We start from the raw sequence: 27,814 nt of genomic DNA on the forward strand, positions 1-27,814 counted from the left end.
CTCTAACTCCTGCCAACACATATTTCTATGTATTTACACTTCTGTATTCTTTCTTTCTGCTTTTGATCTATATTACTCAAGTAGGTGTGTTGTCTCTGGACAGAGCCCGTGTGCACACAATAATTATGTACAAAAGAAGTTCAACTTAAATCAATCTATAAAGATGTATTGTGGGTAACTGGTGCATCACCTGAGCCTAGCAGGCAAACACAAGGAAACTCTGGAAATTAAATTATACAAGTGAATTTAAAATATTGGATACATTTGCGTATGTACAGGGTAAATGTGTATGAGCATAACCCTTACTCACCGATTAACCCCAACCACTTATTTGCCAGAAATAAACAAACCACAGACTTGCTTGGAAAAAATAGGCCATAGCTTTATTAAAATATAAATATATAAATTGTTAAACTTCAACTTTATAACATAAAACATTATATATATACATAATTTCGAAAAAATGGGAACCAAAGTATTGGAGTGACACTTATGTATAGAGCTGAAACATGCTAGAGTAAAGTAAGTCCCAGTAGAGATAATAGTGCAGAATAAAGTGTAAAGAAAATAAAGCGAAATACTAAATTAGACTATACCTATGCATACCAATGCTGGGATACTGTAAATTACCTTTAATAATGCCTGGAATACAATTGTGTGGTATGTCTACTAAATGCAAAAATTGCCAACATTAAAAGAGGGGGACGTGTCCGAAGTGGAGAGAATAATGGTAAAAGAGGTACCAAAACAGTCCTCAGAGACACTTATGAAGGCTTAAAACATGTAGCTCTTCACAGGATGTCTACCAATGATCTCCACTAGGGGTGACTAGATAGATCTGTGCTGACGAGTACCCAAAAACGAGCTTAATCCTAAAAATGTAATTAAATTAAAATACACAGAAAGTAATCGGAAGCAAGCAAAGCAAAAACGTTACAAATCTACCCCTGATGAACAGTATGTGTTATCTCAGAAAGGTAGTTAACTCAAGCCTGTACTGTGATTCAGTTGCATAGAGGTTAACTCAAACGTATATGAACAGGCTGTCAGTATGAACTGAAAATGATTCTGAGTAGTAATAAAGTATCAGACACACATCTATATGAACATGCCATTCATGCTGTGAATGATCTGACTGATACTAAGTGAATACTGTCCGTGGTAGAAACAGTATCACCCCACAGTTCTCACAACCTGTGAAGCTTATACAAAGAGTAAATGTTATGGAAATAAGCTTAAAACGTACACGGATTGGTATTCCGTAACCTAAAGGCTGATACTCTATAATATGCTCAGAACAGAGGTATCAGACTCACGTGAGGCATTGCTGTTAAATACAGATCAGACGGATCTAAATAGAAGCTGTCCGAGGCAAAATAACCGCTATCTGAGTCAATGCCAATTAACAATCTCCTACCCGTACTCCCTTAGGTTCCCTCGTAAGGAGCGATCGTACACTAAACCAAACAGGTGTATAGTGTACTGTGAATGTTCCTTAAGCTCCCTTGGTGATTGCAAAAAGTGCTAAGATTTCTAAATTACAGAAAAAATTACAAGTCTAATAATAAGCCTGAAGGAGTCAGACCGAATTCCGTACAGGAACAGCTAAGCTTGCTATCTAAATGCACCGAAGGACAACTACCCCTCTCTCAAATAAAAATATATTCACACTAAATACCCATCACCAAAAAGGCCAAAATAACCAAATGAAAAGAAAATAAGCGTTTAAAAACGCCCGACGCGCATTTCGGCGCTATAGTATTGCGCCTTTGTCTGGGGCTTGCAAAAAACATGAAAACATGCCATGGGACAAACCATCGGACCCGGGACTTGTTGTAAAGTGACCCAAGTGCCCTGGCCAAGAACATCCATCTCGGACTTACGAAGCAAAAGCGCACCGCCCCAACCTCACCGAAGACATCCCCAAACAACAATCCCCCAGGGACCGCCTTGGATGGGCCAACGAGCTCCCCCACCCGCATGGCCCGAAAGCGAATGCTACCCGAAACAGCACTACCTCGAATGGAAAAGAACAAACCCGTGGCAGAATACTTAACAGGCCTAACATCAGAGGGCCTGAAACCGGCCTACGAGAATCCGAAATCTTGGGCCCTTTTACGCCAAACCCTCGTAACCAATGAGACTAAAACATCCTTTGTGATATCCTTGGCCCTGGTGAGTTTGAACCAAAAACTGATCCCCGACGAAACAGCCAAGGAGGAACAGCCCAACGCTTCCCAGAACCAGATTAACTGTAACAGACCTTGCAAACACTCTCCATCCGACCAAAAACCTCCAAGCTGCCTCTCAAATTCTACCCACTCACCCCATGCCTTAACATAATGCTGCCAGGTAGATCCCGAAACCGAATCTAGGAAATTATTTGGTCAGCCCAAGACCCCAGAGATCCATTGGGCATGGAAAGCCCACCTCGTCTGCCCTGGGCGCCGCCACCCTGAACTCCCGCCACAAATGATAAAGTGCATCCGCTGTAACATTAGCAACCCCGGTGACATGCGCAGCCCTACAGTACACCTTCAAAAGCAAGCAGCGCAGAACCAGGCGCTGCAGCAGCCTAACCATGGGAGGGGAGGATGGCCAACAGCATCCCCATATGATCACAGTGGAAAACCACCCCCCGATCCCGTAGGAGAACTGTATATATATATATATATATATATATATATATATATATATATGAAAATGTACTCCTACTTGCCGTAATTTTCTTTTCCTGGTCATAGGCCATGGCAGCAATGGGTAGCTCCTCCCTATACCTAATTAGAGAGGAACATAATTAAAACAGAAGGTATAAGTAACCCCTCCTAACCCTCCCATCCTCATTCTTGTTTCCTGCAATATCCCAGGGCGGGACCTTTGTGCTGCCATGGCCTATGACTAGGAAAAGAAAATTATGGTAAATAGGAAAAAAATTCCTTTTTCCTGGCAATATCCATGGCAGCATAACAATGAGTAATACCCAAGCAATAACCATGGGAGGAAAAGAAATACACAATACTTCCAAAATATGAGTGCAAAATCAAAACACACATCTAATAAGGACATTGGAAATTTAAAACGGATTGCCCACTTTTGCCACATTACCAAATTGACCTACTCAATGTACCAAAGAAAATGTCTGAAAAAAATTGGTTGAGGACCAAGCAGCAATTTAAGCTATAAGTTCCAGGGAAACTTGGCCACTGATGCTCAAGAGGGAGAAATTGCTCTAGTGGAGAGCTAACAGACCTTCAGGTATTGTAACCCCTAGGGCTTAGTAGCTTGAAAATAGCCAAGACTATCTCTCTGCTGATGGCTTATATAGAGGCATGAAAACTGTGACAAAATTTACTATTTTCCCTATGTTCAAGCCATTTGCCTGCTAAGCTTCGTTATTATGTTTCCGAACCCTATTCACATTTTTCCCTGTTGGGGAACTACAAACACCGACCACCCCCTGGCTCATTAAACATCAAAGAAACCACAACCTTAAGTGCTCTCTCTGTGTGGCCACCGTTTGTATAAAAGAACAAAACGTGCGCTGGAAAACGACGGCCAACTTGTTGCACAAACGCAGGCAGCCAGACCTGGTCGTCGAGTGTCTGGAACTGTAAGTCGGACACTTAACCTCACGAACACCAGTAATTTCATACGAATGCCTTCTTTTTCTTAGGACAAGCCAGGAGAGCGCTATTTGGTAGGATTGTTCGCACGAACCAGACGAACAATCGCTACCTATGAGCCAGGGAACCTTGGTCTGTTTGTTCGTATGTGTAATGGAGCTTCCTGTACCCCTGTTGGGTACTTCCACCGATGGATGCTCCGGTGATTTACAGTACCCAAGGTCCATAAGAACAAAAAAAGGTCTCCGGGTCGACAGATTGTGTCAGCGGTAGAAGGAGTATTAGAACCTCTAACCAAACGGTAGAGTTTTCTTTAGAACTCCTGGAAATCGTGCTTTTACAGAACTACTTTCGGTTTGAAAGCAACTGGTTCAGGCAGATCGCAGGAACATCCATGGGTGCAGCAATGGCACCCATGTATGCCAATGGATACATGTTCGAACCTCATAACCTTGTACATTCTGGAATCTTATAAGGATAACATCCTGATGTAGGTTCGCTACATTGATGACATTTGTATGTTAATCAAAGGTGAAATAACTGGTGTTAAAGAAATGGTTCAGTCCATCAATTGATGCACTTCGAACATTAAATTAACTGCTGTGATGGATTTGATTTCTGTGGATTTTTTAGATCTACTCTTATACTCTTTTATCCAAACCCACGGATCGTAGTACCCTTTCCAGGCAAATAATTTTCACCCTAATCCTTTGAAAGCTTCTTTACCTTACAATTACTGAGAGTTCTGAGAAATAATTCTGATGTGAGAAAAGCTCGGGATCAACTAGGCCTGATTTGGGATAAATTCCTCCAACGTGGATACAACGAATGTGTACTTCGAAAAGCTTTACAAAAATGTTTTGCTGCAGCAGGTACCCCTCCAAGAAAGAGAGAAGCCAAGAGGTTCTTATTTCCTACTACCTGCACCACAGCATCCTTGAAATTCAAACAAATTATAGATGACTGGAGGGTGCTGTAACGCTACCTTTGGAATTTTGTAAGTCCCCTATGTTATGCTACAAGAGGAATAAAAACTTGAGGGATCTATTAGTGAACATGGACCCAGTACATTGTTATTCTAAGGAACAAACACCACAGAACTCGGTCTGTTATCGTTGCCTGGGATGTGTTACTTGCGGACACATGATTCCAGGGAAAACATTCACACATCCACACACTGGGCAAAGCTATCATATACAATATCGATTAACGTGCACAAGTAATTTTGTGGTCTATAAACTGTTATGTCCCTGTGGACTGGCCTATATTGGGAAGACCGACCTACCGTTGAGGGAACAGATCCGGAATCATAGGTCCAGTGTAGGAACTGCATATAGGAATAACAAAACAGAGCTTCCAGTAGCAAAACATTTTTTTGAACTGGGGCATACATTACCATCCCTGAAATTGATAGGTGGTGATTGCAAAAGAATGCTTCTCCAACAGGAACTGTATTGAATCAGAACTTTACAAACCGTTCACCCAGATGGGTTGAATGAGAAGTATACTCTGTCTGCCTTTTTATAGTGTGGTATAATTATGGAGGATGTTGAATGCACCCACGTAGCCTAACTAATACTGGAGTGGGGTGATTGGTGCTCACCTTTTGGGTTAAGCAACCATCCCTTAGGCCCAGTGAGATGATGGCTGACAATCGAGTTTTACCTGTTATCAGTTGGTTTGATGTTTGGGTTAGGCTACTATCCCTTGTTCCCTTGTACCCAGTAGGACTATGACTCAATACAGTCTTTTACTCTACTTTGAGTGCCATTAACTCACAGGATAGATGCATAGGTTTACTCAAGATCTGCTGAGGCTTAGCAGTTTTTTTATTACATAGGGGTCTGGTGTCTTGTATATATAATATACACCATAATATACACCATGATGTGATATGTGACATTGTTTCTGGCCTGATATTCTGGAGTTGGGTGATAGGTGCCCACTCTATCGGTTAGGCAACCGCCCTCTTTGCCCTACACCGGGCTAACAGGGAGTTGATGGTGGTCCGGTGGTGGCTAACTATGGAATTTTTTTTTTTAGCTTGCTATATGTATGTATCTGACTATGTCCTGAGTGGGATGATTGGTCCCCGCCCTTTTGGGTTAGGCTACACTCCCTAATACTCAATAGGATAATTACTTAGCACAGGTTCTCAAATGAATTTGGCTTTAATCTACTCGCTGTATATATGTAAATGTATAGTTCCACTTAAGAAGCTAGTAGGTATATTTACTTGTACATAGTGTTTTGGTATATTCCTCTTGGTGTTCTTATAGCTTTTTTTGAGGATATTTTCTGTCCCATTAGCAATTAGGAACCCATGAAGTACTCAGCAATATGGGGCATGTGCGATTAGTTGGCCCTTAATATGAAGTTGGAGCTTTATATTAGGCCATGGAACTTTATAAGAGGTGTATTCATATGCAATCCTGTAGTTTTTCTCAATGTACGTTTTGACAACAAATGGGTATCTCAAGGGCTAATGGATTCACAATGTGAGATATATATATATTGTATTTATTTTTTGAGATAGCTGTGGATTCAATCATTGTTAATCCATTAAGCCCTAGTATTATACAATTATGGCTATTGTGAAGTTTAATACATTTTAATAATTATGACATGTTATTTCTATAGAAAAGTCCTCCCGATGATGCCACGGAACGCGATCTCGTGTGATGAGGTAATGACGCCAATGTCACGTGATAACGTCACATACGGAACCCAGGTGAGTCCTACAACGGGCTGATAGGGAGTTGATGGTGGTCCGGTGGTGGGTAAGTTAATTGTATGGATGTACGTGTAGGTATATAGGGAAGTGTTTGCATTGTGGAGGTCCTGATGAATGTTTGTGTGTAACAAACTGAAACATCGATTTTTATGGAAAGCTAATTAAAAGCTAAGTTTTATTTTCTGACAAGTCCTGAGAGTGCTATCTGGAGTATTTTCTATGCATTTGGCCTGACGAGCCCGGGCAAGCTACTGAATATATGGAGTGCAAGATCTTTTTTCAATTATATATATATATATATATATATATATATATATATTGGATTAGCCATATTAGTCCAGTAGACAAGATCCCAATATTGTAGTTGTTATGCTTCCTATGGATTTGGAGTGGAACTCAACTGCAGAATTGTGTTTGAGGAAGTGATGAGAGTAAAGGCCGATGGGGAGGTTCTGTAGACTTAAGGAACACAAGAAGTAGAAAGTTTGATGAGAAGAGTTCCTGTAGCTTTTTTTTTTTTTTTTAAATTGACAATTTTTATTTATAGTTTGGTACAATCGCGTCACATTGGGTGGGATACAGAATAAAGAAATAAGGAGTGGGAGGCCAAAGGGCCCAGTGGCCATTTTTCATTGTTTAACAACTTTTGCCAGTAGTTTTAAACATTTTAAATTTTACACGTTTTACATTTTATATTTTACGCGTTTTAGGTTTTGCGTTTGAGGTTGTCCCTCGTGATGTTGAAATTGTCCATTAGAGTACCCTGTTTGCGATGTACCCAACATATACACAGAAAATAACACAAAACAAAACAAAATAAATTATATATATATGGAAACATGAACTTATGTACAGTGTATGGCAAGTACTATGGATTGTTGCTGCAGCATTTTGTGCTAGTGATGTCGCGAACAGGAAATTTTCGGTTCGCGAACAGCGAACGGGAACTTCCGCAAACGTTCGCGAACGGCGAACGGGAACTTCCGCAAACGTTCGCGAACCGGCGAACCGCCATTGACTTTAATGGGCAGGCGAATTTTAAAACACACAGGGACTCTTTCTGGCCACAAAAGTGATGGAAAAGTTGTTTCAAGGGGTCTAACACCTGGACTGTGGCATGCCGGAGGCGGATCCATGGTAAAACTCCCATGGAAAATTACATAGTTGATGCAGAGTCTGGTTTTAATCTATAAAGGGCAGAAATCACTTAACATTCCTAAATCACAATGGATATGGATTGACACCTGACATATGACATATTGACACCTTGACATATGGATTGACACCTGTCCTCAGAGACCCTGATACACACTGACACAGAGCAGAATAGGGACTGTTCCCCCTACATAGGGTCACTTGGCAGATATGGATTGACACCTATCCTAAGGATCCCTGATACACACTGACACAGAGCAGAATAGGGACTGTTCCTCCTACATAGGGTCACTTGGCAGATATGGATTGACACCTATCCTAAGCTGATACACACTGACACAGAGCAGAATAGGGACTGTTCCTCCTACATAGGGTCACTTGGCAGATATGGATTGACACCTATCCTAAGGATTCCTGATACACACTGACACAGAGCAGAATAGAGACTGTTCCCCCTACATAGGGTCACTTGGCAGATATGGATTGACACCTGTCCTCAGAGACCATGATACACACTGACACAGAGCAGAAGAGAGACTGTTCCCCCTACATAGGGTCACTTGGCAGATATTGATTGACACCTGTCCTCAGAGACCATGATACACACTGACACAGAGCAGAATAGAGACTGTTCCCCCTACATAGGGTCACTTGGCAGATATGGATTGACATCTGTCCTCAGAGACCATGATACACACTGACACAGAGCAGAATAGGGACTGTTCCTCCTACATAGGGTCACTTGGCAGATATGGATTGACACCTATCCTAAGCTGATACACACTGACACAGAGCAGAATAGGGACTGTTCCTCCTACATAGGGTCACTTGGCAGATATGGATTGACACCTATCCTAAGGATTCCTGATACACACTGACACAGAGCAGAATAGAGACTGTTCCCCCTACATAGGGTCACTTGGCAGATATGGATTGACACCTGTCCTCAGAGACCATGATACACACTGACACAGAGCAGAAGAGAGACTGTTCCCCCTACATAGGGTCACTTGGCAGATATTGATTGACACCTGTCCTCAGAGACCATGATACACACTGACACAGAGCAGAATAGAGACTGTTCCCCCTACATAGGGTCACTTGGCAGATATGGATTGACATCTGTCCTCAGAGACCATGATACACACTGACACAGAGCAGAATAGGGACTGTTCCCCCTACATAGGGTCACTTGGCAGATATGGATTGACACCTGTCCTCAAAGACCATGATACACACTGACACAGAGCAGAATAGAGACTGTTCCCCCTACATAGGGTCACTTGGCAGATATGGATTGACACCTGTCCTCAGAGACCCTGATACACACTGACACAGAGCAGAATAGGGACTGTTCCCCCAACATAGGGACACTTGGCAGATATAGATTGACACCTATCCTAAGGATCCCTGATACACACTGACACAGAGCAGAATAGAGACTGTTCCCCCTACATAGGGTCACTTGGCAGATATGGATTGATACCTGTCCTCAGGGACCCTGATACACAATGACACAGAGCAGAATAGAGACTGTTCCCCCTACATAGGGTCACTTGGCAGATATGGATTGACACCTGACCTCAGAGACCATGATACACACTGACACAGAGCAGAATAGAGACTGTTTCCCCTACATAGGGTCACTTGGCAGATATGGATTGACACCTGTCCTCAGAGACCATGATACACACTGACACAGAGCAGAATAGAGACTGTTCCCCCTACATAGGGTCACTTGGCAGATATGGATTGACACCTGTCCTCAGAGAGCATGATACACATTGACACAGAGCAGAATAGGGACTGTTCCCCCTACATAGGGTCACTTGGCAGATATGGATTGACACCTGTCCTCAAAGACCATGATACACACTGACACAGAGCAGAATAGAGACTGTTCCCCCTACATAGGGTCACTTGGCAGATATGGATTGACACCTGTCCTCAGAGACCCTGATACACACTGACACAGAGCAGAATAGGGACTGTTCCCCCAACATAGGGACACTTGGCAGATATAGATTGACACCTATCCTAAGGATCCCTGATACACACTGACACAGAGCAGAATAGAGACTGTTCCCCCTACATAGGGTCACTTGGCAGATATGGATTGACACCTGTCCTCAGGGACCCTGATACACAATGACAGAGCAGAATAGAGACTGTTCCCCCTACATAGGGTCACTTGGCAGATATGGATTGACACCTGACCTCAGAGACCATGATACACACTGACACAGAGCAGAATAGAGACTGGTTCCCCTACATAGGGTCACTTGGCAGATATGGATTGACACCTGTCCTCAGAGACCATGATACACACTGACACAGAGCAGAATAGAGACTGTTCCCCCTACATAGGGTCACTTGGCAGATATGGATTGACACCTGTCCTCAGAGAGCATGATACACATTGACACAGAGCAGAATAGGGACTGTTCCCCCTACATAGGGTCACTTGGCAGATATGGATTGACACCTGTCCTCAGAGACCTAATTGCGTAATAATGGTAATACTATTACCTGTTATATAATATTGGCAGGAAATTCCCTCTAAATAGATGGGTATAGGCAGAGAGTATGGAGACCGGAGTGATAAATTGTCAATAAGGTGATATAAAGTTAAATGTATCACAGACACACAGCCACCCTTTCTCTTAGCTAGTTTCCAGAAATGCTGGATAGGTATAAGGGCTATAAGGACCCATAGAGGTCTAAGAAGAATCATCTAAACTGCCCTAATCTCCTTAAACACCTTCAAGGGTGTTCTAAGCTAAAGCTCAATCTAAACGTTTAGATGACTGCCTGATTTCCCATCACAGATGCTGGCTAGGAATAACAGTGTGCAAGACAAAGAGTGGGTCTAAGTGCCCATAGTGCAGTGAAGTGAAAAAGAGAATAACGAGCTTGCGCCCAAGAGAATAACGAGCTGGCGCCCTATCAGGGTCGTGTATATGGCATCGATTTTAGGAACCGGGAAATGGAAAAAGATGCTTGGTCGGTCCTCCTACTTCAAATTTGGGGCACTGTGCATGCAATCTAACGTGCCACCAGATAGGAGTGGTGTGTTAAGTAGTACTATTCCTATCAGTTTAATCCCTGTTATGTGTCTTTTTTTTGGTTTGGTTTTTGAAGCCACAGTGCAGCACCAGAGGGCCGAAGAATTAGGCATGTACACATGCCTGAAAAATGAGGTATTGTTGCAGCTGCTGCTGTAGCAGCGGCCATAAAAATTGATGTTTGTTTCCCAGGCAGAAAGTGCCCTAAAACATTGCGGCTTGAACCCTAGTTGGTGGCGGATAAGTCACGCAGTCAACCGGCATTCAGAGCTAAAATACAGCAGCGTGTGGACCATTTTAGACCAAGGCAGCTCATCTCATCAGGCCTTTTTTAGTCGAATGTATCGCCCACTGTCAGTCCCTTCGGGATCCATCCCTAATTCATCTTAATAAAGGTGAGGTAATCTAGACTTTTTTGACCTAGGCGACTTCTCTTCTCAGTGACAATACCTGCTGCTGCACTGAAGGTCCTTTCTGACAGGACACTTGAAGCAGGGCAGGCCAGAAGTTCTATCACAAATTGGGATAGCTCAGGCCATAGGTCAAGCCTGCACACCCAGTAGTCAAGGGGTTCATCGCTCCTCAGAGTGTCGATATCTGCAGTTAAGGCGAGGTAGTCTGCTACCTGTCGGTCGAGTCGTTCTCTGAGGGTGGATCCCGAAGGGCTGTGGCGATGCGTAGGACTTAAAAGCTGTCCTTGCCGGCGTGGTCGTGGGAGGAGGAGGTTGACTTTCACCTCTTCCCCTGTTAGATTCCCGTTGTGCTGTGACATCACCCTTATACGCTGTGTAAAGCATACTTTTTAATTTATTTTGCAAATGCTGCATCCTTTCCGACTTGTTGTAATTCGGTAACATTTCCGCCACTTTCTGCTTTTCCCGGGGGTCTAGTAGCGTGGACACCCAGTACAGGTCGTTCTCCTTCAGCCTTTTTATACGAGGGTCCCTCAACAGGCACGACAGCATGAAAGACCCCATTTGCACAAGGTTGGATGCCGAGCTACTCATTTCCCGTTCCTCCTCCTCAGTGATGTCAAGGTATGTTCTTCCCCCCAGCCACGTACAACACCACGGGTACCGGATAGGTGACAACGAGCACCCTGGGATGCCTGTTGTGGTCGGTCTTCCTCCTCCTCCTCAAAGCCACATTCCTCCTCTGACTCCTCTTCCTCACAATCCTCTTCCAGCGTTGCCGCAGGTCCAGCAAGCGATGCTGATAAGGCTGTTTCTGGTGGTGATGGTGACCACAACTCTTCCTCTTCCTCTTCACGCTCATCTACAGCCTGATCGAGCACTCTTCGCAGAGCACGCTCCAGGAAGGAAACAAAAGGTATGATGTCGCTGATGGTGCCTTCGGTGCGACTGACTAGGTTTGTCACCTCCTCAAAAGGACGCATGAGCCTGCAGGCATTGCGCATGAGTGTCCAGTAACGTGGCAAAAAAATTCCCAGCTCCCCAGAGGCTGTCCTAGCACCCCGGTCATACAAATATTCATTAACGGCTTTTTCTAGTTGGACCGGCCGGTCGAACATTAGGAGTGTTGAATTCTATTCTGACTGCTATTAGCTTACAGTGAAAAACTTTTTTTCTTTTTAAAGGCACGCTATTTCACACCAGATATGAGTGGCAAAGTGAACTGGCAGAGGTTGGCAGAGTACACGCTGCAGGCCTGACACACCCGCTTTAAGGACACTGACTGCTATTAGCTTACAGTGAAAAACTTGTTTTTCTTTTTCAAGGCACGCTATAGTCACACCAGATATGAGTGGCAAAGTGGACTGGCAGAGGTTGGCAGAGTACACGCTGAAGGCCTGACACACCAGCTTGAAGGACACTGACTGCTATTAGCTTACAGTGAAAAACTTTTTTTTCTTTTTAAAGGCATGCAATAGTCACAACAGATATGAGTGGCAAAGTGCACTTGCTGAGGTTGGCAGAGTACACGCTGAAGGCCTGACACCCAGACGCTTGCAGACAACTAACTGCTATTCAATCTATTACAGTGAAAAAAAAATTGTTTTTAAATGCAAGCTTAAGCTATTGTGACACCAGATATGAGTGGTGGCACTGGGCAAGTGGGCACAGTATCCACTGTGAGCCTGACACAGAAGCTGGCAGGCAACTAACTGCTATTAGCTTACAGTAAAACACTTTTTTTGTTTTTGATATGAGTGGTGGCACTGGGCAAGTGGGCACAGTATCCACTGTGAGCCTGACACAGAAGCTGGCAGACAACTAACTGCTATTCAATCTATTACAGTGAAAACATTTTTTTTCTTTTTAAATGTCAAGCTTAAGCTATTTTGACACCAGATATGAGTGGTGGCACTAGGCAAGTGGGCACAGTATCCACTGTGAGCCTGACACAGAAGCTGGCAGGCAGGCAACTGCAATTAGATTACACAGGAAAAAAAGCAGACTGATGTTCTAGGCCTAAAAAGGGCTTTTTGGGGTGCTGTTCTTACAGCAGAGATCAGATGAGTCCTTCAGGACTGTAGTGGACACTGAATACCCTAGCCTAGCTATCAATTTCCCTATCTAATGAGCAGCAGCTACACTTTCCCTCCTCTATCTAAGAATGCAGCTTCAGAATGAATCTAAAATGGATGCTGTGCAGGACGTGGGAGGGTCTGGAAGGGAGGGTCTGCTGCTAATTTGCTGGAATGTGTCTGCTGACCGTGAGGCACAGGGTCAAATGTTCCTCAATGATGACGAATAGGGGGCGGATCGAATCGCGCATGTGTTCGGCCGCCGTGGCGAACACGCTATGTTCGCCAGGAACTATTCCCCGGCGAACAGTTCGGTACATCACTAGTGTGTGCCTATCTTTCGTTGTGCCCCGCCTGGGCTGCTCGTTAGGGGCTGCCCGTATGTGTGCTATCAGTTCATGCTAAGTCGTGGTGTGGTTTGTCATGGGCTCTTCCCTGACAGGAGGGAGTTGGGCTCTATACTTTTGCCACAAATCATATATCTGTACGTTTGTGGTCACCTGAAGTGTAGCAAATCTTTTGTATGCCACATTAGTGGATATCAGACTTAGAACCTCTTCTACGAGAGGGGACAGATCTGACCTCCAGTTCCTGGCAATTATCGTTTGTGCTGCTATAATTATTAGAAACGTTAATTTGCGGACAGGTTTCAGTTGGTTGAGAGGAAAAATGTGTAGTAAGTAGGTCTCTGCCGCTAGTGGCACTTGTGTCCCTGTGCTTTTGTTGATTATTTCTTCCACTTTACCCCGGAATGGCCTGATCCGTGGACATGTCCACAATATATGAAACATGTCCCCGTGTGTCTCCTGACATCTCCAGCAGGTGTTGCTGTTTGATTGGTACATTTTGGACAGCTTACTGGGTGTCAGGTACCAGCGGTACAGTATTTTCCTCGCTATTTCAAGGTGTGAGGCGCACAGTGAGGAGCCCCTATGAGCTGTAAATGCTCTGGTCCATTCCAGCGGTGTCAGTTCCCTCCCTAGGTCTTTGTGCCATTATTTCTGGAATCCCCATAGCTGTGCCTGTGGTTCCTCTATAAGAGAGTTGTAGCAGAATGAGAGGGTTTTTTTTTGCTGTTGTGGGCTGATGCATTTGCTCTCAAAGCGTGACATGAGCCCTGTCCCTTGGTCCCCGTGTGTCTGTGAGTTATCTCTACCGATTGTATTGTGCAGTTGCATATATGACAATTGGGCCGTTTGTGGTATATTAAATTGGGTTTCAGGTCTGTGAAACTCTTGAGAGCCCCTTTATGGGTTAACTGGTGTAGGTGGGTTACTCCATGTGAGGCCCACGTCTTATAGTTGAATGACGGGTTTAACACATGTAGGGTTTTCAGTGGGGTCGCAGGGGACCACTTGGATGGTGAGCAAACCCTGTATCTGCTCCTATCCCAAATTGAGAGCATCAGCCTGGTAGTCGGCAGCATCTTGGGTGTTCGGGGTCGCATCCCTTTGGGGGCCCAAATTAGGTGTGGCAGGTGTTTCCCCCCCAGTCTGGCAACCGATTACATTGGCTAGTTGTGTGGCCCTGTGATATTCCCTTATATCTGGGAATCCCAAGCCCCCGTCCCTTACTGTGCGAGATTGGAGCCTCCAAGGGACTCTTGGCTTCTTATTTTGCCATTCAAACTTCAATAGTGTCGTCTATAGGGCTTTGAGGAATTTAGGGGCGGGTATTGATTTGTAATGTGCGGAATAGGTACAAGATCTTTGGTAATATCACCATTTTAATAGCCGCACACCGGCCTATCCATGTCATAAATTTTCCCTCCCAATTCTTTAGGGTATATTCTATTTCTGTGTGTATCTTTTGGTAGTTCATCGTGAAAAGAGCGTTATGGGAACTCGTCAGTCTGATACCTACAAAAGTAAGATAGTCCTGTCCTATGCCTATTCCCATTGCTTGGGTCTTTGTCGTGTTGAGTTTATAGTAGGATTGTGCGCTATAATTCTGTAGTTCTTTTTGGAGGTTGGGGAGGGAGATGTTTGGTTGGGAAAGAGTCAGTAGGACGTCGTCTGCGAACAAGTTTATTTTGTAGTCCTGGTCGTTTATTGTTATCCCATGAATGTTTTGGTTGCGTCTAATTGCTTCAGCAAGCGGTTCTAGGGCCAGTACATAAAGAAGTGGTGACAAGGGGCATCCCTGTCTGGTGCCATTGGTAATGGCGAACGATTCTGACTGGAACCCTGACATTGATACCGCTGCGTTTGGAGAGCTATATAGGGCCTTAATTGCTGTTAGATACTGTTTTGGGATTCCAAATTTCATGAGTACGGTGTCTAGAAACAGCCAATTCAGTCTGTCAAAGGCTTTCCCAGTGTCAAGGGAGAGTATGAGACCTTGCATTCTGTCTGCGTGTATAGTTTGTATGATGTCTACTACTTTCCGGATATTGTCCGAGCCCTGTCTCCCCTGGACAAACCCTACTTGGTCATCTGAGATAATTGATGGTAGTATGTTTTTAAGCCGCGTGGCCAGAATCTTGGCATATAGTTTGGTGTCAGCGTTTAGTAGTGATATTGGGCAAAAGTTCTGACAGAGTGTCGGAGGTTTGCCTTGTTTTGGCAGGGTTATCAATTTGGCCGCTAGAAATTCAGAGGGGGAGGCCCCCGTCTGTTGTGCATGGTTATACGCTAATGCGAGTTGTGGGGCCAGGAGGTGTTTGAATTTCGTGTAGTATTTATTTGTGTACCCGTCGGGTCCCGGGGCTTTGCCTTTAGGTAGTGAGTCGATACAATCTATTTTTTCATTTTCCTTGATCAGGTAGGTTAGGATTTGTTTTTGGGGTACCGTTAACGCTGGTAGAGGGATCCCTGCTAGGTATGATTGTATGCTTGTGGCTGAGGGTTTTGGGGTGTCATCTTTGAGATTATAGAGCTGGCTGTAGTATGGTGCGATTCTCCACATATCTCTGCGGGTAGGTGTAGTTTAAGACCTGCTTTATTTACTATGTGTGCTATTCATGTTTGTGGTTGTCTGTCCCTCAGTCTTTGGGCCAGGAGCTTGCTTGCCTTGTTGCCTTGTACGTATGTGTGTTTTCAGTCTATTGAGCATGAATCCAAATTTGTGTAGCCTGATCTCCTTGAGTTTCTCTTGTAGGGCTGTTATTCGTCGTTTGTGATCTAACCCTGGGAGCGTTTGGTTTTCCCTGTGTAGTTGTTCTAACTGCTGTTTGGTTTGTGTCAGTTCCTTGTCGGCTTGCTTTTTAATGTATGACGCTCTGCTTATTAGTGTGCCCCTAATCACAGCCTTATAGGCTAACCAAAGCACATGCAGGTTTCGGACTGATGTGGTATTTGTGGTGAAGTAGTGCTGAAGTTCTTTTTCCAGTGTCGTGCAAAACTCTGCGTCTCTGAGGAGTCTCGCATTGAGATGCCAGGGGCTCCTGTGCTTGTATTCGTATGAGCTTGTGAGTGTTGTTATGACTGGGGCGTGATCAGACCAATGAATGGTTGCTATCTCACATCCCAATACCTGGGTCAAGGTGGTGTCGTGCATTAGAGTTGTGTACTTTTGAATGGTGGGTATATGTTCTTTCGGGTGGAGGGCCCTCCACACATCTCGGAGGCCAAACGTGGCCAGCAGAGTTCTAAGTGCTTTGATTTGTTTTTTAAGGGTGACGTAATGTGGGGTGGAGGGAGATCTAGTGGAGTCCACTGTTGGGTCAAGGACATGGTTAAGGTCTCCGCTGATTATGAGGGTGCCTTTTCTTACTGAATCTGCTTTTGTTAGAACTCCGTGACGGAAGTTCCTTTGGTTAGCATTTGGGGAATATATCCTGACCAAAGTGTAATCTGAATCATTAATAGTGCACTGCCAGATGATGTATTGTCCCCCTGGGTCTATAATGTGCGTGTTTGATGTCACCGTCAGGAGTGAGGAGTATGGAGACCCCTTTGGATTTGTGCGGCGTCATGGTGTGGATTTGGTGGGGTTACAAGCGGGTGCACAGAGATGGGTGCGTGTCACTTCTGAAGTGTGTTTCCTGCAGGTATACAATGTCTGCCTGATTTTTGCATAGTTCCTTTTCTAGTACATGGTGTTTGAAGGGTATATTCAGACCCTGTACGTTATGGGAATATAATTTAAGACTGAATGTGGGCGGTTGGCGGTCGCGTTTTCCCTATGCTGTGGATCATGGTTAGCCTGTGTGGTGCTCTTTCTTGTGTCGTCTAAATATATCGTTCTTTGGAGTGTTAGGTCCCTGGAGGGCTCCTGCGTGACCTCTGTTAATTCTGTGTGTGTGGGGGTACCCGTGTGTGTTTTTCACCTGGGATTTGTTCTTGTCAAGGCCGTTATAAACAGTAACATATGCGATCATGGACATTGCCATATAAAAAAAAACAGTAAACATATAAACATAAACACAACCAAAACATTATCCCGAGCAGTATGCCCCAAGGGATTTCATGGATAGATTTTCTCTTGCTAGTTTCTCCCACTAGCTATACCTTGCGTGAGGGTGCGTGGAACCAGGTCGAGACCCCTGGATACCCAGGCGACCGTGGCCCCCGAGCCTTCGGCTCTGTCATTTGTCCCCTGTGAGTTTAATGTTAAGGACGTTCAAGGAAATCACTGCAAGTCTTGGGACGGTGGCATGTAATTACCCCGTTCTGAAGGGCATATGGCCTTAGACTCGTGTTGAAGCCCTTACGAGCCGTGTAGTGGCCCTTTGGGGCGCTTCTCTGCGTGTTGGGCTGGGGGGAGGGGATTGACATGTAAGTCAGTGGTTTACTTTGTGTAATGGCTTATGGTGTAGTGGGACTAGTGCGGGTCTCTGATTAGAAGCCTTCCCTCCTGTTCAGTATAAAAATCGCTTGGCCCCTCATCCCCTCTTCTATCCCTTCCTTCCGCTTATTATCCCCTTTAATCCTCTGACAACATGCAATAAAGGTCTATGTGAAGCACAAGATGCAAGTATATTACCCATTCTCAGACCTTGTTCTCGTCATTTCGCAAAAGTCCCCAGGGTCTTTCATAGCTATAATGTGTAAGCTGTTTCGAACTTAAGATAGGCTCCCTGTGTCTCAGATAGAAGATATTTGTCAGCCAATCATTATTTGCCCGTCGTTGATCTGGAGGATTTGGAGTGTCTTGCCGACTTCCACTCTGGTTGTATCTCCATTTGTCGTTTGGATCCTTCGTTCACGGCTGTCGTGGTGATACCCCAGCTTCTCGGCAGGCGGGTGGCTGTGCCTACATCCGACGCTGTGTGTGTTTTGCCTTCTCTGACTATCAGCAGCTTTATTGGTAAGCCCCAGCGGTATTGGATGTTTCTGTTCCTGAGCTCCGATGTTATTTCTTTGAAGGCCCTCCTGCGCCTCAGGGTTTCAGCAGAGAGGTCAGCGTACACTTGAATGGATCTGTATTTTTCTGGAATGTCCTGTGGTGGCCGTTTGGACTGGAGAATCGCCTCTTTGACATGGTAATAGTTTTGTGAGGAAATCCCTAGCGGTAGTCGCCGGCAGGTGTTGTGGTTTCGCCACCCTGTGCATTCTGTCCAAGAGCAGAATGCTGGGTGGGATGTCAGGGGCCAGGGCTTGGAATAGGCCCATCAGCTAGGCCACAAGGTCTGCGGCCAGGAAGTCTTCGGGGACCCTTCTTACCCTCAAGTTCCTGTAGCTTTAAGGAACCCGAGTGGAATTAGTGTCTTGTATTATAATACAGAGAGGATGCAGAGGAGTAATCTGCGAGGATAAGTTCATGTATGAATTACAGAGATAGCTTTTCCATTAAAAGTACTCAGACAGCACGGAAAGACATTGAGGTGAAAGTAGAAAGGAATAGTCCGATATTTACTTGCCGTAAGTTGGTGGTTTAAACAAAAAGAGTAATCCAAAGGTAATACGAGTCAAGGTAAGGAGAATGGAGATCAGCGGTTTAAACAGCCCAGGTTCAGTACATGTAGTCAGTAGATTAGCGTGATAGTTTGTAGCCGGTCAGAAGACCGTAAGCTTCAAAATAATCAAGCACTTTGAATCTGGTGTGGTTCCTCTAAGTAGCGTGAGAAAGCCGCGTCCGAGATGGGAGGGCTGTCATTGGTCCATGAACCCGGAAGTGTCAAATATTGGCAAGGCCGCAAGTTAAGTTCTGACAGTAGTATGCAATGATGATACCTTTTTTTGGACTAACATAATATTTCAAAGAACAGCTTTCAAGAGTTTTCCTCTCTTCATCAGGTCTAAAACAGTACTGATCAATCTGATAGAGTTTAACACTTAAGACAACTGATGTTAGAGAAGGGGAGGGAGGGGGATGAGTGGGGTGTCATAAATAGCAGAAGATGTGCCTGAAAGTGAAAGGTGCAGGTTGGCTGAGAATGAGCTTCTGGCAAAGCTATCTCCAATGAGACAGAGAGGGATATTTTATATACACCCCTTTATACTTATTAACCGTTAATAGGGAACACATGGGATGGGCGGCAGCATTGTAACACAGCTGTGTGATACAAAAAGTGAATACAAATACAAAAATATAAGTCCTGCGCTCACTCGCATCACTACTGGGCGGCAGCAATGACTACAGTACACATCAGCCCAAATATATAGTAAAAACCAAAGGAAAAGTTACATTCGCTCTCTCCTGAATCCATATGCATATTTAAACAAATGGAGGTCATTTAGTTAATCCAATGGCCATTGGAAGGAATGCGCGCCTGTCAACAGCTGAAATCTTATAAGCTTTAACCCCTTAAGGACCAAACTTCTGGAATAAAAGGGAATCATGGCATGTCACACATGGCATGTGTCCTTAAGGAGTTAAAGGAGCAACAAGACAAAATATAATGAAATAAATAATTTAGATAAAGGGCATATGTACATACGTCATACAAAAGATACTTAAAAATATACCATATGTTATCGCTATGTATACATAAGAGGGTCTGAAAGTCATAAGTCTAAAGTGAAAGTTGAAAAATATATATTTTTTTAAGTTAATTCCAATAGTGACAATATGTGGATAATATCAAGTTGGAATACTCTCATAATGGATGTTTTTGTAAGTGTAAATAAAGATTTTTTGATGTGTCACCATGATGATGATAATAGAGCTGCAGAGGCGGCTCTCTAATTAGGCGGTTTAGGCGGCCGCCTAAGGCCTCGCGCTGGCGGGGGCCTCGCGGCCGCCTAAACCGCCTGTGGGCAGAGTGTGTCAGGTCCTCGGTCAGTGACCGAGGACCTGACACCAGGAGGGGGCCCAGCGGCTTGCCTGGTATGCCGCCGGGTGCGAGGCCCCTCCTGGCTACCCGGCCACCATCGCAGACACTGGTCTGCAGCTCCGCAGTGTGCAGAGCTGCAGACCATGTGACTCGCGAGAATTGGCCAATCAGAGCGTTGCCGCGGGTTACCACGGCAACGCTCTGAAATCTCGCGAGATTACACGGTCTGCAGCTCTGAGGAGCTGCAGACCGTGAGCAGTGGCCACCGGACCACCAGGGAGCCCACTGGACCACCATGGAAAGATAGGCTCTCCCTCCCCATCACCCCCCCACCACCCTCAGGCTCACCCCCAGCCTCACCCCCCACCACCATCACCCCCACCACCCTCAGCCTCACCCCCACTACCACCATCACCCCCACCACCCTCAGCCTCACCCCCACCACCCTCATCCCCCACCACCACCATCACCCCACCACCCTCAGCTTCACCCCCACCAGCCTCACTCCCCACTACCATCACCCCCACCACCCTCAGCCTCACTCCCCACCACCATCACCCCCACCACCCTCAGCCTCACCCCAACCACCCTCAGCCTCACCCCCCCACCACCATCACCCCCACCACCCTCAGCCTCACCCCCACTACCACCATCACCCCCCACCACCATCAGCCTCACCCCCACCCCCACCACCCTCAGCCTCACCCCCACCACCACCATCACCCTCCACCACCATCACCCCCACCACCCTCAGCCTCACCCCCACCACCATCACCCCCACCACCCTCAGCCTCACCCCCCACCACCACCATCACCCCCCACCACCCTCAGCCTCACCCCCCACCACCACCATCACCCCCCACCACCCTCAGCTTCACCCCCCACCACCATCAGCCGCACCCCCACCACCATAACCCCCCACCACCACCATCACCCCCCACCACCCTCAGCCTCACTCCCCACCACCATCACCCTCAGCTTCACCCCCACCACCCTCAGCCTCACCCCCACCACCATCACCCCTCCTCACCATCACCCCCCACCACCCACCATCACCACCCTCAGCCTCACCACCATCACCACCCTCAGCCTCACCACCATCACCACCCTCAGCCTCACCACCATCACCCCCCCACCACCCTCAGCTTCACCCCCCCCCCACCACCCTCACCCCCACCACCATCACCACCCTCAGTCTCACCCCCCACCACCCTCAGCTTCACCCCCACCACCATCGCCCCTCCCCACCCTCAGCCTCACCCCCACCACCCTCAGCCTCACCATCCCCCATAACCCCTCCCTACCCTCAGCCTCACCCCCCACCACCCTCAGCCTCACCATCCCCCATAACCCCTCCCCACCTTCAGCCTCACCCCCACCACCCTCACCATTACCCCTTCACCCTCAGCCTCACCCCCCACCACCCTCAGCCTCACCATCCCCCCTTACCCCCCACCACCCTCAGCCTCACCATCCCCCATCACCCCTCACCACCCTCAGCTTCACCACCCACCACCACCCTCAGCATCACCCCCCTCAGCCTCACCCCCCACCACCCTCCGCATCGCCCCTCACCACCCTCAGCATTACCCCCCACCACCCTCAGCATCACCACCCTCAGCCTCCCCCCACTCACCATCACCCCCTGCTTCTCACATCACCCCCCTCTCACTCTCACATTACCCACTCTCACATTACCCCCCCACTCTCACATTACCCCCACACTCTCACATTAGCCCCCCCCACTCTCACATTAGCCCCCCCCACTCTCACATTAGCCCCCCACTCTCACATTAGCCCCCCACGCTCACATTAGCCCCCCACGCTCACATTAGCCCTCCACTCTCACATTAGCCCCCCACTCTCACATTACCCCCCTCTCACTCTCACATTACCCCCTCTCACTCTCACATTACCCCCTCTCACTCTCACATTACCATCACCCCCCGCTCCCTCTCACATTACCATCACCCCCCGCTCCCTCTCACATTACCATCACCCCCCGCTCCCTCTCACATTACCATCACCCCCGCTCCCTCTCACATTACCATCACCCCCCGCTCCCTCTCACATTACCATCACCCCCCGCTCCCTCTCACATTACCATCACCCCCCGCTCCCTCTCACATTACCATCACCCCCCGCTCCCTCTCATCACATTACCATCACCCCCCCGCTCCCTCTCACCATCACACCCCCCGCTCCCTCTCACCATCACACCCCCCGCTCCCTCTCACCATCACACCCCCCCGCTCCCTCTCACCATCACACCCCCCGCTCCCTCTCACCATCAGCTACCCCATACACATAGGGTCTCAGACAAAAACGCAAACATGCTCACAGAGACATACATTCGCACACACAAGGATACTCTCTGTCAGACACACTCTCAGGCACATACACAGGTAGACAGTGCATCAATGTGTATATGTGACACTTTTTTGTTAGTGGGGCCTCATGTTTGCGTTTCGCCTAAGGCCTCATAAAGTCTAGAGCCGCCTCTGTAGAGCTGTGTATGATTTAACAATTGTCATAAGCATGTGGATTGAGGACAGAAGCATAGCTGTGTAAGCTGTGTAAAACAGTATGATTTTCTCACTGTCCTAATGTTGCAGACATCATTGACTATGTTTCATGTTCTTGCTTCTATGTGATTTATTAGATCCACTTAGTATGTACATATGTGATATATTAAAATTATTTAGTTAGTGCTATATTATATAAACTTAACCTGGAGAATAAAGTGGAAATGCCTAATATGACATAGAAAAAATCACAGGTGGATGAATCTTGGTCAGGTCCATAACCTTTTGCATTAGAAAATTTCTTCAAATACACTTTGCAACATCTCATACACCCCTAAAATTATTCAGTTAGAAACAAAAATACTGAATGTAAATTATTAAAAATAGTTAAACATTAAATTATTTAAAAGATTTAAAAAAAAAAACACTTTAACCCGAAGGGATCCAGCAATATGGTCAGTTTTATACCTTCACACCATATAGGTATAAGTCCCAATGGATTAGTACTGAGGGCAAGCCAACTAAAATTGCATATATATCCTTTTGCCTTTCTCAGATGATTTTTTTGGATATTGAGGCAGAAAATATTGGATATTGAGGCAGTATATTGAGGCAGTATCTCACAAAAGTGAGTACACCCCTCACATTTGTGTCAATATTTTATTATATCTTTTCATGTTAAATACACTGAAAAATGCCCATGAGGGTTAAGGCAGTGCTGGAAAATAATGATGGCCACACAAAATATTGGGCCCAATTTGGACATTTCCACTTAGGGGTGCAATCACTTTTCTTGCCAACGGTTTAGACATTAAATGCTGTGGGTTGAGTTATTTTGAGGGGACCACAAATTTACACTGTTATACAGGCTGTACACTTACTACTTTACATTGTAGCAGAGTGTCATTTCTTCAGTGTTGTCACATGAAGAGATATAATAAAATATTTATAAAAATGTGAGGGGTGTACTCACTTTTGTGAGATACTGTAAGTGTATGATTTTATCAGTATATAAGTTTCTAGAACACTAGTATGACGTGATCAACAAATAGAATCTGTGCTAACTTTGATCGTGTATAAAGTTATATTTTATAAGTGCAGATATAACCAAGGACCTAGAGATAAAATGTCAAAAAAAGGCAGGGCTCTGTTCTTAGGACATATGCCGCTTTGAGTTTTCAGTTTTACAGCCATATTATAAAATATATAACATCATAAACAGTCTTCTTAAGTAGAGATTTTATTGCATAATTTCAAGGAAAATAATGTATGGTGTGTGTATATGGATGCATAAATATAATATATATGTATATGTATATGTGTGTGTGTGTGTGTATATATATATATATATGAAGATTTATTAGACATTGCGCAAGTCATTTCACTCCACACCAAACAAGCCAATTTGGCCCCGATAATGTAGGACTCACCGAAGAGGTTATGCATTGACATGGCAGGTGAGCTAACACTTGATTGGCCATTAGAGTGATACTAAAACAAACCCTAGTTATTTAAATGTACATAGGGATTTGGGATAGTATGCAAGTAACTTTTTTTTCCTTTGGTTAATATGGAGCAGGATCTATGCATCACTGGCACTCTGTTGCCTTAACAGTTTGCATATTGTGAGTCATGCTTACACTTTAGGCAAATGTCCACACTAAATATATAGAATGGATATCATGGGGAAAGGAACACACGATGTAGGTGAAGCCTACAATGCATGTGTACACATAAATACATATATAGAGAAATTATATATCCAGTACCTAATTTGGTCAAACATTTGTGTGTGTTTGCATGTGTGTGTTTGTGTGCTTGATAAAGAATAGTATTATACTGCTTTGTAAAAGACTACAATGGGAATTGAACATTATAATACAGTGAATGCCTGGTAATGTTTAAATAGCAGTCCATAAACAAAACAAAAACTAGAGGAAAATCAAAAGAGATTCTGAGGTCAATGTAGGGCAATAAGGCCAGACATGCAGCATTAGAACTAGAGAGCCCGTGTGAACAGGATAGAAAAAAATACAAATCTGTTGGGAGGCAAGAAATGAATTGGACATGGTCACGGCACAAAATAAAGGATGATCTTTCTCTAAGACCATGTCCCTAGGCTACCTTGGTAAGGGGGAGGGGGATAAAACAAATGCATTACAATGCCTACATTGTTCTCTCTGAGTGGTAAATACGGCGATAAACTCATCATTTGCTTGATGTTCTGTAAATATTCTCACTGCATCAGCTTAATTTCTTTTCCCATATAAATGCCCGCATCAATCTTACATCTTTGTTTTTAACTGAGCAGTTTAATGAACAGAACAGTATATAGAAAGACTATAGTAGACAGAATCTTTCAGAGTTTCTTATACAAATTTTGTAAGTACAACTATCAGAACTAATTATACCCATCTAGCCAAGTTAGTCCTTGTGAGATAAGATAAAACAAATTGCACACTGTATTCTCTTTGGAAATCATTCCCATCAATCAGGGAATTCAAAGTGAATTTAAAATTTCAGACTAAACTTGAAACTGTCAGGATCGGGACAGGGATCCAACACGCAGAGTACAAAGAGTGGAAAGGTACGTATACCGGGCCTTAGAATGGCCGGACTAACGTACCGAGAGTAATAGAGAATAGTCAGAGACAAGCCGAGGTCGAGGGAACGAGAAGACAGATGAGCGAGAGACAAGCCGGGTCAAGGGAGAACAGAGAAGCAGGGAAGTACAACAAGCCGAGTCAAAACCAAATAGAGCAAACTAGAATACCAGAGCACTGAGTGACTAGACAAGCTAGAACCACGACAGGGCAATGAGCTGAAGAGAGAAGTAAGCTTAAATACCCTGGCTCCGGATGGTAAGCACGCCTCTGACAAGTGCCGATTGGATATCGGACACTTGAGTGACAGGTCGCTCGTGATAGCGTCATGACGTCACGTATTGAGCGTCCTGCTAGAAAAGGACGTGGATTCCTCGCGGCCGGTGTTTAAGTGGCTGGATGAACCGCGAGGAACGGAGGAAACAGCTCGCCTGGACGGATAAACCACCAAGTCTCTACCTCCCTTAGAGGTAGAGGCCTCAGGTACCCTGACAGTACCCCCCCTCTCAGATACGCCCACCGGGCGGAAGGAACCGGGGCGAGATGGGAAGCGGAGGTGAAATGCTCTGCGAAGGCGAGAAGCATGAACGTCCTCCTGAGGTACCCAACTCCTCTCCTCAGGACCATATCCCCTCCAGTTGACCAGATATTGCAATTTTCCCCTTGAAATTCTGGAATCAACGATGGAGCTGACCTCGTACTCCTCCCGACCCTCCACCTGAACAGGACGAGGCGAGGAGACCTTAGAGGAGAATTTGTTGCAAATAAGAGGTTTCAACAAGGAGACATGAAAAGAGTTAGGAATGCGTAAGGCAGGTGGCAGAGCAAGGCGATACGCAACCGGATTGATACGAGTGAGAACCCTGTAAGGACCTATGTAGCGAGGAGCAAATTTCATAGATGGAACTTTTAGTCGAATGTTCTTAGTACTTAACCATACCCTATCCCCAGGAACAAAAACAGGAGCCGCTCTTCTATGCTTGTCAGCGTGTTTCTTGAACAACGAGGAACTATGTAACAGAATTTGCCGAGTCTGATCCCATAATTTCTTCAGGTTGGCGACATGATCATCAACCGACGGTATCCCCTGAGAAGAGGAAACCGAAGGAAAAATCGAAGGATGAAAGCCATAGTTCATGAAGAAAGGGCTAGAGCGAGTTGAATCGCAAACAAGGTTATTGTGTGCGAACTCCGCCCAAGGAATCAGACCGACCCAATCGTCCTGGTGTTCGGAAACAAAGCAACGCAGATACTGTTCGATCTTTTGATTGGTACGTTCAGCAGCTCCGTTAGACTGAGGGTGATAGGCCGAGGAGAAGTTCAATTTGATGCCCATTTGAGAACAAAAGGATCTCCAGAAACGTGAGACAAATTGAGAGCCTCTATCAGAGACAATCTCCGAAGGAATCCCATGTAGGCGAAAAACCTCTCTTGCAAAAATCTCCGCCAATTCAGGAGAAGTTGGAAGTTTAGGTAATGGCACGAAATGGGCCATCTTAGTAAATCTATCCACCACCGTGAGAATAACAGTCTGTCTCTTGGAAGCAGGCAAATCAACGATAAAGTCTATGGACAAACAGGACCAAGGTTTCTCAGGAATGTCCAAGGGGTGTAACAGACCACATGGAGATGCATGAGGTAGTTTAGTCTTGGCACAAGTTTCACAAGCTGCGACGAACTCCTCAATATCTTTTCGCAGTGAAGACCACCAGAAATCCTTGGATATCAACGAGTATGTCTTGCGAATACCAGGATGACCAGCTATTTTACTTTCGTGAAAACATTGTAAGAGCTCCAGTTGAAGTTCAGGAGGAACAAAGTTTCTTCCCTCAGGAGTGTTTCCGGGAGCTAGATGTTGTGACTTCAAGATCTGGTCAAGTAGCGGAGAATGAATTTTGAGACTGGTATTAGCAATAATATTGCATTTGGGTACAATGGAGGACATAAGTGGTTCAACTGAAGCAGAGGGCTCATATTGGCGAGATAGCGCATCGGCTTTAGAATTCTTTGACCCAGGTCTGTAAGTCAGAACGTAATTGAAATGGGTAAGAAACAACGACCAACGAGCCTGCCTGGAGGACAACCGCTTAGCCTCTCCGATATAAGACAAATTTTTGTGGTCAGTTAGAATGGTAACAGGATGTAATGTACCTTCCAATAAATGTCTCCACTCTTTCAAAGCCTTGATAACCGCTAGTAATTCTCTGTCACCAATGTCATATCTGCTTTCAGTACCGGTCAATTTTTTAGAGAAAAATCCACATGGATGTAATGGTTTATCAACCCCCAACCTTTGAGATAGAACAGCACCTAAACCAGTCTCTGATGCGTCTACCTCAAGTAGAAAAGGCAGAGAAGTGTCGGGGTGAACTAAAATTGGAGCGGAAGCGAAAAGCTCCTTGAGGGTCTTGAACGCAAGGAGAGCTTCAGTAGTCCAATTCTTAGTATCAGCCCCCTGTTTG

This window comes from Pelobates fuscus, chromosome 1, assembly GCF_036172605.1.
Source record: "Pelobates fuscus isolate aPelFus1 chromosome 1, aPelFus1.pri, whole genome shotgun sequence".
Taxonomy (NCBI): domain Eukaryota; kingdom Metazoa; phylum Chordata; class Amphibia; order Anura; family Pelobatidae; genus Pelobates; species Pelobates fuscus.